We start from the raw sequence: 15913 nt of genomic DNA, 5'->3' as shown, positions 1-15913 counted from the left end.
TTGGATGAATGTCAAGCCAAATATATGTCCATGTCATCATCACCAATCAACTGTATTACAGTTATAAACTTCTTCTCTTCTCAAGTTTAGAAGAAGTGAATGCTAAATGCTAACTCCCATTCTTATAAGCTGGTAGCATAGCTAAAATAGAGAAATCGGTGCAGGTAATCTGAGACTACTTCTAAATGTTATGCAGCGAAAACAGCCAAACACATCCAAATTGGACTTTAGTAACCACATTGTGGGCCTGTTAAAATACATAAACCATGACGGATTTGACGATCCGGCATCCTTCTTCTATCCCCCACGGTCTGCGTTCCATCGACCTGTTTAATGCATCTATTATCAGCTACAAACCAAACACACTATCATGTCAACAATGTGCATATCTAGCTTTAGCTAGGAGTCGAGATGATTCAGATCCAAGAACCGAGAATTTTGCTTGTTTCTGTCGCCATTTTCTGAAAACGTTGTCCCTGCTACAAAAAACAGTTGTTCTGCAAACAAGTTAGCTAGCTTGTTGACTTCGTCTGCTCGGTGTTTGTTTCTTGCAAATGACTCCCTCTCCAGCTCTGGGCCCATGTCGATGCAATGGTCATTCGAGTAGGTGGGATTTTGTGCAAAGACACACCTTGCCCAGAAAGCCATCCCAAGGTGGCTCAGAGCTCAACCCCCTTGTATTCTTTCAAAGTGATAAAACAACACAAAAAGTGGGGCAGCCCACGACCTTCGGATTCCTGCTTTAATGTTTGCAGGAGATCTCAGATTTCTGTGTTGACCAACCTGGTGTTGGGCAGACATGTATTTAGACCTACAGTTGAAGTCGGGAAGTTTACATACACTTAGGTTGGAGTCATTAAAACTAGTTTTTCAACCCCTCCACAAATTTCTTGTTAATAAACTATAGTTTTGGCAAGTCGGTTAGGACATCTACTTTGTGCATGACACAAGTAATTTTTCCAACAATTGTTTACAGACAGATTATTTCACTTATAATTCATTGTATCCCAATTCCAGTGGGTCAGAAATGTACATACACTAAGTTGACTGTGCCTTTAAACAGCATGAAAAATTCCAGAAAATGATGCCATGGCTTTAGAAGCTTCTGACAGGCTAATTGACATCATTTGAGTCAATTGAAGGTGTACCTGTGGATGTATTTCAAGGCCTACCTTCAAACTCAGTGCCTCTTTGCTTGACATCATGGGAAAATCAAAAGAAATCAGCCAAGACCTCAGAAAAAAGTCTGGTTCATCCTTGGGAGTAATTTCCAAACCCCTGAAGGTACCATGTTCATCTGTACAAACAATAGTATGCAAGTATAAACACCATGGGACCACGCAGCCATCATACCGCTCAGGAAGGAGACGTGTTCTGTCTCCTAGAGATGAATGTATTTTGGTGCGAAAAGTGCAAATCAATCCCAGAACAACAGCAAAGACCTTGTGAAGATGCTGGAGGAAACAGGTATAAAAGTATCTATATCCACAGTAAAACGAGTCCTATATCGACATAATCTGAAAGGCCGCTCAGCAAGGAAGAAGCCACTGCTCCAAAACCTCCATAAAAAAATCGAGACTAGGGTTTGCAACTGCACATGGGACAAATATCATATCCTCTGGTCTGATGAAAAAAAATTGAACTGTTTGGCCATAATGACCATCGTTACGTTTGGAGGAAAAAGGGGAGGCTTGCAAGCCGAAGAACACCATCCCAACCGTGAAATACGGAGGTGGCAGCATCATGTTGTGGGGGTGCTTTGCTGCAGGAGGGACTGGTGCAATTAACAAAATAGATGGCATCATGAGGAAGCAAAATCTCAAGTCATCAGTCAGGAAGTTAAAGCTTGGTCGCAAATGGGTCTTCCAAATGGACAATGACCACAAGCATACTTCCAAAGTTGTGGCAAAATGGCTTAAAGACAACAAAGTCAAGGTATTGGTGTGGCCATCACAAAGCCCTGACCTCAATCCCATAGAAAAACTTTGGGCAGAACTGAAAAATTCTGTGCGAGCAAGGATGCCTACAAACTTGATTCAGTTACACCAGCTCTGTCAGGAGGAATGGGACAAAATTCACCCAAATTATTGTGGGAAGCTTGTGGAAGGCTACCCGAAACGTTTGACCCAAGTTAAACAATTTAAAGGCAATGCTACCACATACTAATTGAGTGTATGTAAACTTCTGACCCACTGGGAATGTGATGAAAGAAATAAAAGCTGAAATAAATCATTCTCTCTACTATTATTCTGACATTTAACATTCTTAAAATAAAGTGGTGATCCTGACTGACCTAAGTCAGGGAATTTTTACTAGGATTAAATGTCAGGAATATAAATGGAGTATAAATGTATTTGACTAAGGTGTATGTAAACTTCCGACTTCAACTGTATATAAAGATATCTCAGGGGTCTGGTGTTGGCTAGACATTTAGTTAGACCTATAAGGATGTCTCAGGGTTCTGGTGTTGGCTAGACATTTAGTTAGACCTATAAGGATGTCTCAGGGTTCTGGTGTTGGCTAGACATTTAGTTAGACCTATAAGGATGTCTCAGGGGTCTGGTGTTGGCTAGACATTTAGTTAGACCTATAAGGATGTCTCAGGGTTCTGGTGTTGGCTAGACATTTAGTTAGACCTATAAGGATGTCTCAGGGGTTTGGTGTTGGCTAGACATTTAGTTAGACCTATAAGGATGTCTCAGGGGTCTGGTGTTGGCTAGACATTTAGTTAGACCTATAAGGATGTCTCAGGGTTCTGGTGTTGGCTAGACATTTAGTTAGACCTATAAGGATGTCTCAGGGTTCTGGTGTTGGCTAGACATTTAGTTAGACCTATAAGGATGTCTCAGGGTTCTGGTGTTGGGCAGACATGTACACTCTTCGAAACAATGGTTCCAAAGGGGTTCTTCACCTGTCACCATAGGATAACCTTTTTTGGTTCCAGGTAGAACTATTTGGGGTTTTCATGTAGAATCCTCCATGGAAAGGGTTCTACATAGAACCCAAAAGGGTTATACCTAGAACTGAAAGGGTTCTGCCTGGAACCAAAAAGGGTTCTTCAAAGGATCCTCCTACCTTTTTTTTCTAAGAGTGTAGTTAGACCTATATCTCAGGGGTCTCTATAAGCGCTGGTAGACTAGCCTTCTGGAGACTGACCATGACCACACCACACCACCATATTTTAAATGGTGGGTTGGTTGGTTATTTAATGCACATCCCAAACTTAAGAAGCCAGTGTGGGCAAAGATGTAAACCTATCCCTAAATGTTTATCTTCGTTGCTTATCTCGACCACTTGCTGACCACCTGGGTTCCCATCCTGACCAAAGAACAATATCTGGTTATGTTTACCCTGTCATTAGTGCCTGTATTGAACCACAGGCTGTGTGATTAGAGGTCAAGTGTTGGTGGTCCACTTCATTGCCATCTATTTCTACTTGGACTTTCTTCAAACCTCTGACCAATACACACTCAATGAGTACATTTTAGTATTGACATTGCTTCTAACGTTAGTAGTAAGATGCCGCAATGTGCAATTTACACAACCACTGTCAAAACACATCGTTGTGATTGAGGATGATCGTTGCGTGGTAACTAATCCTGTATTGTCTTCAAAAGTGTCTAAATCACTGCCATCTACAGCCATGTAAAACCCCCTCATGCATTTAATATCGTACTGATGCAGATTATTTTACAAGGCTTTCGCCCGTTAATTATCCAATTAAAGTGAGACATTAATGAAGCACCGATTCTATTCATTCTATGTTCTATAGTACAATTTTAGAGTCGCAAGTGAAATTGTTTTGTTGGTTTCTCAATAAAATCCCACTCAGGATCAAATGTTACAAATGTGGTTTTTCATCGCCCCATTACTCTTCTCAATATGTTAATTAAAAAAACTGCAATTTCAAATTGCATTTGGTTTGTATTTACTTGGCTTTTATAGAACGATTCACTGAACAAAACAACTTTTATCCAAACATGGATAGGTCTTTAAACACACCAATTAAATAAATAAAATACACTGGAAGACTTGGGGCACACACGATACACACAGTTAAAACGTTTATTTGGAATTCGTGATGTTTTGATGGTATCTGGTGACCGCAACAACCTGCTTTGTGATGTACTGTGGATAAAGGCATGCTACTTTATATATAACAAATATGAATATTGAAATATTTTCTAAATTGTGTGTCCTCTTGAAAGAGATAGACCTACATGTTACATGATAGGAGGTGATATGTCACTCAGCACCAATAGGTAATGCCTTCAAAATGTGTGAATCAGACTTGAACATACAGTACCTCACCACAACAATTTAGAGTTACTTTTGTAATCAACTTATTATCAATATCAGTATATTGTCATCTCATTTTGCCGGTAACACTTTGCAAATTGAAAGTACAACATAATAACGCAATATCTTTAAATATGAGTGCAAACGATGAGATGTGCTAATACATATGAATACTGTTTTTTTTCAATAAATGGAATGACATTGAAGGGCATTTAATTAGAGACCATCAAAAGCGAAACCGATTCTGTAGATTCTGTTTCTCTTATCCAAGTAAATGTGTATCTCATCTTAGGAGATGTTATTGCCTTTCATTGACCTATACTGAATTCCGATTTGAAAGGGATGCACAAGTAGTTTCGACAGGGGATGTTATTTAAATCTTCTACTGAGCTCATGGAACCCTTTAGTAGTCTGCCAAAACAATGATGTTAGCCTACAAAACACACACACCATTACAAATGGAGACAGTCCAAACTGACAGTTGTTGTTAGGATCGAGAGGGACGTGGGACCAAAACAGATGCGCCAGACAGACAATGTTTATGCTCCGGATGGTATGGTCTGTCTATGGTTGACTTCTTGGATGATGGCAGTGGTGAAAGTACTTAAGTAAAAATACTTTGAAGTACGATATCATAAGGTGAATGCACCAATTTGTAAGTCGCTCTGGATAAGAGCGTCTGCTAAATGACTTAAATGTAAAATGTAAATGTACTACTTAAGTCGTTTTGGGGGGTATCTGTACTTTACTATTTGCATTTTCGACTACTTTTACTTTTACTTCACTACATTCCTAAAGAAAATAATGTACTTTTTTACTCCATATATTCTCCCTGACACCCAAAAGTACTAGTTACATTTTGAATGCTTAGCAGGACAGGAAGATGGTCCAATTCACGTACTTATCAAGAGAACATCCCTGGCATCTCTCCTGCCTTTGATCTAGTGGACTCACTAAACACACATACTTCATTTGTATATGATGTCTGAGTGTTGGAGTGTGCCCCTGGCTATCCTAAATTAAAAATTAAAAACAAAATGGTGGCGTCTGGTTTGCTTAATATAAGGAATTTGAAATAATTTAAACTTTTACTTTTAATACTTTAAGTATATTTTAGCAATTACATTTACTTTTGATACTTAAGTATATATAAAATCAAATACCTTTAGACGTTTACTCATGTAGTATTTTACTGGGTGACTTTCCCTTTTACTTGAGTCATTTTCTATTAAGGTATCTTTACTTTTACTCAAGTATGACTGTTGGGTACTTTTTCCACCACTGGATAATTGTATGGTCGCCGATCACATTTCAAATATTATCAACGTGCACCTCTTCAACTTAGAGTGGGCTTCAATATTGACAGTGCAGTGCGTCCTATTACGCAGAGATTTGCACATTTTAGATAGACTGACATGGACATGTCGTGGACACACATTTGATCGCAACGGTAGCTAGTCCCTCTCATCAATGTGTTGAGTGTTGTCAAACTAATCTCTGTCATTTGAGCCTTTTCATTGGACTGACCGAATTCAATAGGTTATATCCTATATTTTATTATTTTATTTTGGGTCGGGTCTGGACCCCGCGCTGTGTGCTACCGTTTCTTTTACGAGAGTGATGAGGTATTTTGCTGAGCTCACCCCTGGCTCTGTCTGAGAAGACAGACTTTGAACTTGAACTCAGATCTTCCATTCTAGTCCTTATATGAACTTAAGTAGCCAATGGGATATTTTAGGAAATAACCACCGAAAGAAAGCAAATCGAAAGTGTTTGGTTTATGTTTTTGTGTAGATTGAAGCCTGAGAAAGTTGGTTTAAAGAGTTAGGCTACCTACCTAATATATGTTGACGTATAGGCCAAGGCTAACATTCATGTATAGGCTACCATATCAGGGAAGCGTCACGGGGGTTGAAGTCAATGGCCATATGCGTTTTCTAAAACATTGTGTCCTGAAAATATGTATTTTCCGGTCTTATTTCTCATTTGAGGGGAGAATTGAACACATCCACCGATGTATTTAAGCGGTCGTTTTAAAATCCCTATATTAAGATGAGAAATTTTGAAATAAAAAACGTATAAACCGAACAGCAATTCCTCAACATGATCCATATGAGATGCACTGCATTGTCAAACTAGACGTTTTTCGTTGGATTAAAGTGTGAGTTGAAAAAGACGGGCATGTTTTGTCTATTTGGTCGATTATTTCTTATTTAATTTTTCGGTTATTGAAAACATGTTTACATAGTATGCAGCATGACATAATTGCATGCGACGTATTGAACAAGGGGTTTTAGAGAGAAGGACATTCGTGAACTAATTCGGACTGTGCTTTCGAATCTCAAACTTGATCGATAAGAATTTGGGAACCATTTTGAGACGTCTGAGACGACTTTGAATGGATGAATAGGCTACTTCTTAGAATGGTCGTCCTTGACCTTGACCTATGACACAGACAGGGGCTATAAAGTGACATTTGAATAAGTATGAGTGAATTTACATATTGAAGTCTTAAAAATAGAGAATGGAGGAGACGTCTTGAAATAGAAAATAGCCTGCATTGTCATATCTCGTTTGAACTGAAATTCTGGAATCAACATTTTCCACCTCTTAATATTAAGTTATTCTGGCGAATGTTGATTTGTTTAAGTGTGCTTGATCAATATGGAACTGAAATACATGTTCACTTAAACGTACGAATGCAGATTGCAGGTCATTCTCAAAAACGAGATTGAAGAGATATATCACAAGATTGTGAAGTTGAAGATATATAAATTCTATGTTCAAAAAAGCAACAATTTCAGCATTTCTTAACAGATGTTTTATTTGTTTGTTCCTCTGATTTCTTCTGGATGAGGTGAGTATTCCTGTGATCCCATGACAGTTGAACACAATTCAGAATGTTTTTTTTTTCTGCATGTTTCACCTGTCTTTTGGATGGCTATAGCGGATCTATGTTGGCCAAATACAGGGTAGGGGTATAAACCTCTCGAGGAGATGACGTATGGTCTATGTATTGCACTATCATTCCAGGCGGCCTTCTAAAATGTAGGTTATTGTTTGTGTTATGTCTTGGTGGACAGCATTGTAGCTAAACTGACGAAGAAGAAAAAAAAGAGAGCGAAAAACAGATCATTAATTGATTGAATTGGAGACCACTCAAACATAACAATGACGAGTATAGTAAATACATGTTATGCCCTGGTTGTACTTGTCCGTTATCAACAGTGCAGTATACCTGGAAGTATGCTACTCATGCCTACACATACAGGCATTTGGGGGCGTCTTGGGATTTCACAATTAGGCTGCTTCTACCTACATTCTACGTCTTCAAATTCCAATTCTGTTTTTTTGTTGTTGCCATAGATGACATGCATGAGAATATGTCACGGTATGGGGGTGTTTGTATGGGTTTCTGGTGGTATGGGTAAACAAAAGCAGCAAATGTGTTTTCATTATTCTTTGTAATAACTAATCGCTTTAAACTTAATCTTGGAATTTAAATTGTATAATTAAATTTAGCATGTTGCATTTTAGTGCTACAACTTAATGTTTTTTTAAATTATTTTTTAAACCAGGCCTATATATTTTCCTAACAAACGAACGATGCAAATACACTATTCCGTTATTTGGATATGATCGAACTTTTGAGATCATATTTCACACGGTATTTCTGTGGGGAATGACTGCGAACTTTGTATTGTAGCTAAATACTTCCGTGCATTCTATAGGGAATGTATAGTTGTATAGATAGCATAGCGACGGTATATGGCAGGCTCAATGCACCCTGATGTCACCCCAGATGAATGAAACAACTGTTGCGAATAGGCAAAATACACAGGACATGAAGCATGTTTTATATTACATGTTTCCTTGATTGAAAGTTGTTTGTGAATTTACCGTGCGTTGCTGCGTGCAGTTCTTACCTCCACGACAACCGGACAGCCCATGTATGAATTGAATGAGTTACACGTTAATAAGATATTCTGAGGTTGATATTATCAATGTACTGCAAGTGTGGGATTGTAGTCCTTTGCAACATACAAAATAAATGCCCATTATATTTTGTCAACATCGTTCGTATTAGCGATGGAGAGCGTAAATAGAGGCCACGTTTGTATTAGCTGCATGCGTGTTTGTGGTGTGCCATACATGATTAGTGTATATGTCCTACTGTCAGTCACTGAGTAAATGTAACTAAATGTTTCTAGATATGTTAACTGTTGAATACTCCAGACTTTTTACGCCACGCAGTTTGATGCGTAAAATATAGGTCTTCACCAGTATCCTATAAGGCATACAGCCTTTCACACCTACACTTAGGTTATATTATAATAACCAATGCTTAACTCATTGAATTATGGAAGAGGATATTGTTGATGGTGCACAGTCTATGTTATATATTATGCATATAATATTGCATATTAAATGTTATACATTTTAGGGACGTTAGGCCTAGACTCGGTATGCATGTTTATATTTATTGTATTAGGCCTATATCATGATGTTCTATATATTGTGACGTATTATGTTGTGTTAACATATATTCTAAACATAATATGTTTGATGTAATATATCATTTGTAAATGAGATACAAAGGAAAGTTGGTCATTACGTTCCACATCTGACTAGAACGCACGAGGTGTAGGCTAGACATATTCTATTCTACATGTTTTGATCATCACAAATTCATTTAAATAACAGTTCAATCATAGTTCATATATAGACTAGAATTTTGAAAATCTCAATCATTTAAAAAAAGAAGATAGGAAGAATTCTCCATACACTGACACGTGACTGCATTAGCGGTCTGCGGGAATAGGTTTTCATTGCACCTCATATTATCAAATACCTTTTCTTCGTTTAATAAACATGCAACATGGAAATATGACGTCCTTAACAATAGCCTATGATGTTTTAAGTTACCAGTTCTCTGAGGTCAAAGGTTATACAGACCAAAAAAATAATAAATAAAGCTTGTTTTTACTCTTCTGACATGCCATTTGTTGATATTTAACAACAACAACGGAAAAATATTTGCAGAAATATTTTGGGGAAGAAACGACCAATAGGCCCGCAGTGTCGTGTCTTTTGTTGTGCTGTCTGGACAGCTGCGGTGAGTGACCGCCTCTTCTAACTTGAACTTGGACTTCCGACGAGACGAGTCTGCATCTGTAACCTGGGAGTTGTTTATCTGCTTCTGTCTGCTTTCCAACGATTGGACACACTGCTTCGCTATGCTCTCTATACGTATACTCTATTCTTACATTCTCTATACTTTTCTTACTAGCATTGATTTCGCTGATAGATGATTTTTTAAAGGAGGGTTTTACTTATTGGTTGAATAGACTGACTAAATTGCTCTGGATGATGGCGTCTGCTGAATGAGCAAAATGTCAATGGACTCTATGATCCATGACGCAATACATAAAGGCCTGTGCAGCCTAAATGAAGACATATTCTACTGTACGCCTGCATGCCATATTTGGATATAAATACATGCTTGATTTTTTTTAATTTTTACTACGTGTATGGGAATCCGTTTGATGATTAATATCCACCGCAGCGACTTGGCAACGACGGAAATCATTTTAAGGAGTTCTTTGTCTAATTCAAAGTTTATCTTGATGTATCCTGTATCCCACTGTGACATTACATAGCAAACATTGTGCATTTCATATGTGGAACTATATTGTTTACGCAAGTTTTTTACAGAATAGATCTATTGTTTTCCCCAAAATATATCTTTAAAGGAAAAACTGCTTGAAATGTCTTAAAAATGCTACTTACATTTGAAATGCTTTCAGAATCAAAGTAGCATAAAGTGGAGGGGAAACAAGTCGGTGCCTGTAGTGTTATGCTGAATCTACTGGATTTGAAAACTCCCCCTTTGTTATTTCATATTCGTTAGATCACAGAATTTCTTGGTCATTCGTACAACTGCAACTTCAATTCAAAACAACAATGCAAGCACCGAGGCTTTTTATATAGTGCGATGGCCATTACCTATATGCCAAATATCTATACATCTATATGCAATTTCTATCTCTATAGATGTAGCTATACATCTATATAGTTGTTTCCTATCGGTCTTGAAAAACGTGGCTTGACTGCTTACCAACTTTGCATAACAAGACACAATCCCCCTGACAATAAAACAAACAGAATAGCATGCTATTTGTGGTTCAGACCTATTCTATATCGCGCATATATGCAAATGTTTTTCAATTGCCCAATCTCAAATAGGAAATCGTAAAGGATAGAAAAAATATCTGCAATGCGACATTTTGATTCAGTTCAGTATTCATCTCAGGCTGCACGTGAGTCAATCCACCTTCCTCGGTCAAACAGTCTCCCCTCCCCCTCTCAGGTTTGCTCGTGCATGCCTAGGTGTGGCCCTCGCCCAGATTTAGTTATGAACAGTTGCGATTAGCACTTAGCATTCAAACCCTTAAACAGTTACTGTTTTGATGAATTGAATAATTATTTAGATTTACCTGCACCAAAGAAGCTCACTAAAGGATAATAGTTGGCCTTCAGATATGATCATATTTGAATCGCCGTTATCTTGAGCTGATACATATGCCTTTAGAATGCACCTTCTCAGCAATAGGCTAGTAGTAATACATTACATGCTCAAATCTTAAGTGGGGAGGATTTATAAATGCTGCAAATATTGCCTAATTGCTGAGTTAAAAATATATAGATGATGCAAGTGTAAATGTTTTCTTCCTTCTAGGTGACAAAATAAAGTGAAAATTATGTATAACAAATGTCTTAAACATATTTAACAACTGTTTGAATCAAACATGGACTTATATCCGTCATCAAATGATTTCGTGAACCTTTGTCTCAAAATGACTTTCTTAGTTCACTGTTATTACCTTGGACATAATGAAATAGTCTGTATTCTTTTATTCGAGAATTAAACTCGTTCTGGCTACTGTAGTCTATATTTACACAGATATTACTTGTATGTTTAATACCTGACTGCACCAGACGCAGGCCTGTTACACATGAGGTACTGGGTGAATACTGGGGTTGAAGTAGATGGTCGAAACTGCATGTGCACAGGAAGTCTCTCCATGACAACCCTTTGCCAACATGACTTTCCAAACCCAGAATCTTTGAACGTGTCTGTGTGTGTGTGTGTGTGTGTGTGTGTGTGTGTGTGTGTGTGTGTGTGTGTGTGTGTGTGTGTGTGTGTGTGTGTGTGTGTGTGTGTGTGTGTGTGTGTGTGTGTGTGTGTGTGTGTGTGTGTGTGTGTGTGTGTGACATGCTATGCTATGCATGTCTGTATCTGTATCTTTCGAAAAAGGATTCATTAAATAAAAAACAATATTTGGATTTGGAGTGTAAAATAAGAAACTTAACTTAATGTTGATTGAAACATGTTTTAATACCTATCAATAGACTATACGCACACAAATACCGAACACATGAGTAGTAGCCTACGCAAATAAAATGTACTTTGCATTTATTTTTCCAATCTTTTTAAAATGAATTTGAAGTCTCATTCCTCGACTGAATTCGATTAATATTTATTTCCATATATCTTCCAATTAAAAAAACAGAATAAAACACAGGAATGATTGTTTTATTTGTCCATTGCTTTGGGAAGTTATCGATGATAATTCCAATTCACTTTTACGCATGCTTTTACGCATGCTTTTACGCATGGATATTTTGGTGGCTGGAGTTCATTTGATTACAAATACCCTATTCATGCAGTACATGTTTAAAATGTGAGCGCATATTTACGCAAAATGAAGTGAGTAAAACTCCATCTCGAGATTGGTGTTTGTAGTTTGCTTATTCGATGAAACAACCAAAAAACCTAGCATATTCGCAACACTTTGATGACTAAAACGACTAACATATTTATGCATGGTAATTTGTATAGTCATACTACTGATTTTCGACCAAAGACTGACGCGACCAAGACAGTTAGCTGATAGTCATAAATAACAGTAGTAGTTTCGACAAGGTGCTTTACCTGCAAAGTCAATCACTCCATCCATTCCATTCCGTATGCTAGCACACCAGAGGTTACTTCAAGGAATCCTACATGATCCCCCAGGATATTACCTCATTCTCACTGTACAACCAGTGAGATTGCGCCACAATCTTTGTATCTGTGTGTGTATTTGGGAGAACAGGACCTGTCAATAAATTATCATTCTATTCTGTTCTGTTATATTCTGTTCTGTTATATTCTATTACGTTATATTGTATTCTACTGCAGGTAAATAACCTAAATATTATTAAATAATACATTTTATAAAATAATTCATAAATCCCTGCGCTATAGAGGACATGTAAACAAATGACTGGTACTAAATCGTATGTTTTATGTGGTGCGCAGGCCGGGAGGGGAGCACATGCACCAGTCAGTCAGTTCCTGAGAGCGGAAGCCCCATCACAGGTAGGTAGGCTTCTCCACGGTCTGTCGACCATCACCATGGGGACTTGCGTAACGTGTGTGGTGGTGCTGGGGCCCCGGCCCAAACCCTACCTTCCAAAAAAAATTGATTCCATCTTCCAGCCTCTGATTCCCGCTGTGACAGATCTAGCACGAGTTTCAGGGTGCTATGTTAAATCTGGACAAAACTGTCGTGTGAATTTTGCAGCTTGTTGCAGCTTGCTGCAGCTTGTTGCTTGTTTACAACACTATGCCAAGGCTACACTTTCAGAAACCAGGGTATAGGGTACAGTATAATCTCACATGGTACTTTGGTACATTTTAGGGTACATGTGCAGATAATAGTATAATGGTTAATTTTTGTATATAAAGGTACAATCATCACACACTCTCGAAAACCACGCCCAGCATTATCATATTTCCCAGCCTGCTCTATTGTTTCTTTGTGTCAACATATGTGTTTTTGCATGCACATTGATTGATTGATCTTATGCTAAATAACATACATAATTAAACTAATCCAATCTGTTAGTAGTTGGACTTATTGCACTTGTTATTGCGATGTTTGTTCACATTTAGATGGTTTAGGTAGTCTCATTTAAAATGTCCTTCCCATGGCAGTGATTGTAAATGCAGGTTGCTGGTTATTAAAAGTTCACATTTTGGGATATCCTAATTCAAATAGGAATTACATATCCCAGCATAATGTGATTTGCTCGATGTGGCCTGCAAACCCAGAGTTTTAGACTATGTTGTTGGAGGAAAACTAGCTGTCAAAGCATGGCCTTGTGATACTGTATATGTAATGTATTGTGTAAAGAGTTTCATTTTGATGATAAAATATTCACTTTGGACATTCACTACAGGACTGAAAGCCATTGAATGTAATAGACATGTCTCTGTCACTAGCAAACACAGTCATGGGTGGTCATGGGTGGTAAAAATTCACTTGAAAGGCACCCTGGGAAATATGCAAATAAGTCTTTGTGGTCTTACCCTAAAAATACACATTTGTACATTTTCAAAAGGTACGCTTTTGTGCCTGCACTTTCTTGTCCCCTAAGGTACACTATTGTCTATTTTAAGGTGCGAACTGCTAGGGTACAATTATGTACCTAGAACTAAAGGTTCGAAGGACGTACCTTTCAGGGCATCACTATAGTGACACGCTGTGTATAGCCCTTTAAGAACAAATTAGTCAATTTAGGAAATTAATCAGTTCATTAATTGAACATTCACCGTCATTTTCTTTGTTTCATTTCACACATACGGTTGCTGGAATGGAATTTATGAGTGTCGACCCTTATCCTGCATGCATGTTGCATGTATACAATATAGCCTTACTGTATCAGGTGTTTTCTGTATGTTAGTAGCGTTGCAATATTTCGGCAATAAGGAAATATAACAGGATATATTATATTGGATATGTCCAAACTCTTTGGGGATTTCGGTCATGGAGATGAAACATTTGATATCTTACTTTGATGTTGTATCGTTATCATATGTTAAAACGTATAGAGGATGTTCCATAGCTCACATGAATGTTTATACATATCAATTTGACAGTAGTCGAGATGCCATGCAGGAATATCTGGTTTTGCGTGATTATAGCCTATGCATTCGTTAGAATTTGGTTTATGGTATGGGAGTTTCTAGAAAAACGTCAAATCTATTGCTGACTTGGTGAAGAAATATCTGCATTTTGGAAGCACTGAAAACATGAATGTTGTCATTGTTGGGTGCTACTTTACTGCAGATAAATGATATCCTGAGCGAATAATGCAACTAATAATTACCCAAAGTAATGCAATTCATTGAGCAGGGAAATTCAATGACAACCCATGTACCCGAAATAAAGTTATTTGTCTTTACACGTGTAAGGACGCATATAAATGTATTGCCATAGGCCAGGCCTGCACACTCACGTATATAAATACATGTCTTGCCATAGGCCGGGCCTGTACACTCTTCAATTAGCTTACCGCCCGATACAGAACGTTGGAGTTCGTTTGAATGCCGGTATAACATCCGACCATACAGATACATTCATTTTCTATGACACGTTTGAAAGGGCATTCTAAATTAGTCATAACTATAGTCATTTTGAACGCGTAAAAATGATTGACGTGATATCTTTATCAATAACCTAGCCCATGCAGTCTAATGTCCAAAAATATGTAAAAAAGGTGATTGTGTATCACAAGGGAACAATGCTGAATATTTGGTTACAAGTTAGATGTTTTCTTCTTTTTTTTAAACCATTCAACTCCACTTTAACAATGGAGCACCTTGTATACTTGGAAGCTAGTCCTGCCTAAACCTCGCTAGCAATTACATTGCAAAACGTGTATAAGCTTATATAAATCATCAATGTAAATCCATATAAAATGGATAAGATTTCTAAATACTTCTCATCAGCAAAGTTGAATGAAAATAAGCGTACGCGTTACTTGTAGTAGTCTATCTAGCCTGCGTCGTAATGCTCAGTTTTCTGTCTCTCTTTCCTCTCCTCCACACAGCCCCAAACCTAGTTGTCTTGTCCCTTTAAAAACACAGGAAATCACTTGAGCTACTATTGGAGTGTTTGTCCTTCCTTGTCTTTATACTTACTATGCACTCTGCAGGTATTTCAGAGTCGGGGTCTGTAAATTACAGGAGTTTGCATGCATACTCGACTGAGTGTGAAGTTCATTCTTGTCTGTCTAGACTGATTACGACCTTGTTTGTCCGCGTTTTTTACCTTGACCTTGGACTTCCGTGCAGCTGCCATTTGGATGAGCCGGCCCTCCATAGCTGTAATCTCCGGATTTGAGACAACAGAGCACTATTTGTCTATGTAACGACGAATTACAGCCATCTAGTTAGACTCTAGCTTTCCTTTTCCTGTCTAGATATCCATATACTGTGTGCACAACACTGGCACAACGGTGGTATAACGGTTTCGCGGTCAATTTACAGTCGATTAGATATAGATAAACATGTAGAGATTCAAGAGATCGGATTGAGTTTGATGAGTCTGAAATTGTTTGGGATAGACCAAAGCATCACAAGTAAAAATGTTGTGTTTGTTGAATATTCAGTAGTCCTATCCTATTGTCAACCTCCAAAACATTGGGACAACCTTTGGCGTCCTAAACACATAATTGCGTTATTAGAAACGTGACTGGCATCAGAAAATGGAAATGCTGTATG

Source organism: Salmo salar, chromosome 13 (genome assembly GCF_965601325.2).
Source record: "Salmo salar chromosome 13, fSalSal1, whole genome shotgun sequence".
NCBI classification, from domain to species: Eukaryota; Metazoa; Chordata; class Actinopteri; order Salmoniformes; family Salmonidae; genus Salmo; species Salmo salar.
This window is presented reverse-complemented; position numbering follows the sequence as displayed.